Source organism: Gekko japonicus, unplaced genomic scaffold (assembly GCF_001447785.1).
Source record: "Gekko japonicus isolate JY-2015 unplaced genomic scaffold, Gekko_japonicus_V1.1 scaffold5107, whole genome shotgun sequence".
Classification (NCBI taxonomy): Eukaryota; Metazoa; Chordata; class Lepidosauria; order Squamata; family Gekkonidae; genus Gekko; species Gekko japonicus.
Window position 1 is genome coordinate 710 of NW_015177171.1, and position 3,424 is coordinate 4,133.

Consider the following 3,424-nt stretch of genomic DNA (forward strand, 5'->3'; position numbering starts at 1 on the left):
GACCGTGGCTCATTTTGTGTACTGAAAGAGTGCAGAGGAAACAGCAGCCTTTGGATGGATCGAGCTCATTTATGGCTTGCCAAATCCAGCCACCTACATAAAATGTAAGTAAACAAAAAACAGCTGTGGTACTATTATGCAATCTATTCAGTAGTTATCATCAACTGTCAGTTGATCAGATATTTGGAATAATTTACCTCTGTGCCAAAGAAGGACTGTGTTTAGCTATTTTGAGCTGTACTATTCAGAGGAACTTTGAGCACGGACAGCTTGGTTGACAGGGACACTTTAAATATTTGCATATTTTGTAATGGAATGAGTTTTGTGATTCATGCCATAATATAAATGCTTTATAATAACTATTGAATAGATTGCATAATAATATCACGGTTGTTTTTTGTTTCTTTACAACCTATCCTATGATCTCACGTTTGTATAACTGACATAAAATGGGCAAAACCCAGGGAGAACCCTTGCAGGATTAGATAGACTTATCTTCCTTGAATCTGTCAATGGCTACTAACCATGGTGACTGAGGGGAGCCTCCACATTCAGAGGGCACTAAGCCTCTGAATCCCAGTGCCAGGAGGGAACTTCAGGGGGAGGCTTCAGCCTCTATGCCCTGTTGTTGGCCCTCCAGAGGAACTGGCTGGCCACTGTGTGAGACAGGATGCTGGACTAGATGGACCCCTGGTCTGATCCAGCAGGGCTCTCTTTGTGTTCTTATGAAGGCCTCAGCCTCTATGCCCTGTTGTTGGCCATCCAGAGGAACTGGTTTGCTACTGTGTGGGACAGGATGCTGGACTAGATGGACCGCTGGTCTGATCCTGCAGGGCTCTTCTTATGTTCTTCCGACGTTATGCAGCATCCAGGGTGAAGCTAGGGAGGGAGAAGTGAGTAGCTGGGTCCCTACGTTCCCTTTCCACAGGGGTAGTGCTTGCCAACAGTTCGCTGGGGAGTCTGTAGCAAGAGCAGGAAGCAAACAGAAGCTATGAATAGCGACTCCTCCAGCGACGGTGTAGCGATGATGATTGAATGGTGGTGCTGAATACAGCAGGGTGGTGGACTCTGAGAAGCCTGCATTATTCAAGGGCAGGCTTGTCAAAGGATGACGGAAAGGAAAACAAAAGGCAAGCACAACGGGAAAGGTTTTCTCTTCCCAGCGATGACATAAGAACTGGCCCGTTGTTTCCACAAGGCAGCCGGCAGCTGAATACCTGCCCTTCAAGGGAGCAATCGGAGATGGGCCGCATTTGTACGATTTTCTTGCAGCTGCCGCACAAAAGGGAGTTGTGGAAACTCGAGCTGCAGTGTTAGAAGAGTCAAACAACAAATATATACACTGCAAAAACCTTTTTTATAAGTTAAAGTGTTCTATATGTTCCATCTTATAAAGTGCATTGTGTATTATTCATAATATTCTAAAACAGGTATATATTCATTACATGCAATATCAACAATAATAATCAATTTGTACAATCTAATAGCTACCAGTCAATTTACATCCTTTTTACACAATCAACCCCAACGGGAGTTCCTAGAATTGCACACCCGCTTCTTTTTGCTTGAAAGTTTTCTAAAGGGGGAAGTTTCCTTTTGTGGTTACATTGAGGTTTAAATTGATGTTTGTTGCTGGTCCTACAAAAGGCCCATTAAGCAGCTGACATTCATAGACACAGTGCTCCTGTCTTTCTCAAGGCTGGTGTGGCAAATGAAATCTCTGGGAGATGGACCGTCCACCAGAGATCCAGGTGGCCCCGCAGGGGTAGCTGTGAAGGTCTAACCAAGGAGGTCGGAGATCGTGTGTGTGTGTGTGTGTGTGTATGTGTGTTAAGCGCTGTCAAGTGACTTCTGACTTATGGTGACCCCATGATTTAAAGTTCTCCAAAATGTCCTGTCATTCTCAGCTCTTGCAGACTGAGGGCCTTTGTGGCTTCCTTGACAGAGTCCATCCATCTCATGTGTCGAGTTTTGCCCCCTCTTGGATGCACGCCTTAGCATGGTGAGGGGGTTTGTGTATGTCCTTGAAGCTGAGAGCAATGCCGTCGGTAAGGGCTCTGAACTCCTAGAAGAGTTGCTCACGGTGGAATGGTCATGGCTGAGACACCAGACTAAGAGATTGGATTTATGCCCTGCCCTTCACTTGGCACCTCCGAGTGGCTCACAATCTCCTTCCCCTTCCCCTCCCCACAACAGATCCTGTGAGGTAGGTGGGGCTGAGAGAGCTCTTTCGAGAACTGCCCTTGAGAGAACAGCTCTGAAAGAACTTGTAACTGATCCAAGGTCACCCAGCTGGCTGCATATGGAGGAGTGGGGAATCAAACCCGGTTCTCCCAGATGACTTAACCACTACACCAACCTGGCATCAACCCCCTTTGGGGATCAACAGCCACGTCAGTAGAAGAGAACGAACAGCTCCGATGGTGATAGGGGCAGAGGACTCCTTGCAGGGAAGCTGCTAGGCAGAAGCAGCAGTGGAAGGTGACACTGGTGGAGAATCTTTCTTAGACAGCGGTGGAGACACTACAGCTGACCCTGGTTAGTCCCGCGCAGAAGGCGGCACTGGGACACCACTTCTGACCAGCTCTTCCCTCGAAAGCCCTAAGATGGGACGATCCCAAAGGTTGTGCCCAGCACGGCCAAAGTCTGCAGAAGAAATGCTCTGGGACACCATTTCAGATTCCCCGCTCAGTTTGAAATACCTGCTCTTGAAAGGCATAATTTATTTACGTTGTGCTTTTAGGAGACGGGCAGGCCAGCTTTTCTGGAGATCTGTCTGTGGAGGCTAGCCAAGTAAAACCAGACACTAAAAGCATGAACATCATAAGACCCGTAATGAACGCCGCCAGCCACCACCCGCCCTCCCAGGGCAGAATGCAGCCCAACAACAGCAACAACAAGTCCTTCCAGAAGTTGAAATCAGTAGACAAAAAAAGCGACAGCTGTGAGAACAGTGGCATACAAGACGGGGGGGGGGGGGTCTCAAAAATCAAACAGGTGAAATAAGAACCGGGGGGGGGGGGGACTCTAAAAGGCTGGGAGAAAACTTCAGTGAAAAGCATGGGTAAAGAGGACTGTTTTGGCCTGGCACCTAAAGGACAGTTTAGTAGACACCAGGTGAGCCTCAAGGGGGAGGGCGTTCTAAAGGTGAGGTGCCACCACCGAGACGCCCCTGTCTTTGGCAGCCACTTGCCTCACCACCACAGAGATCAGGCCTTGAGAGGAAGGTCTCAAAAAAAAACAAATCACAGCCAAATCAATGGCAGCCTCATAGGGTTTTCAAGGCAAGACACGTTCAGCCTGCACTTCCTTGGCAGTCTCCCATTAAAATGCTAAGTCGGGCCGACCCTGCTTAGCTTCCGAGATCTGACGAGATCGGGCTTGCCTGGGCGATCCGGGTCTGGTCACTGCCGCGCTATAAATC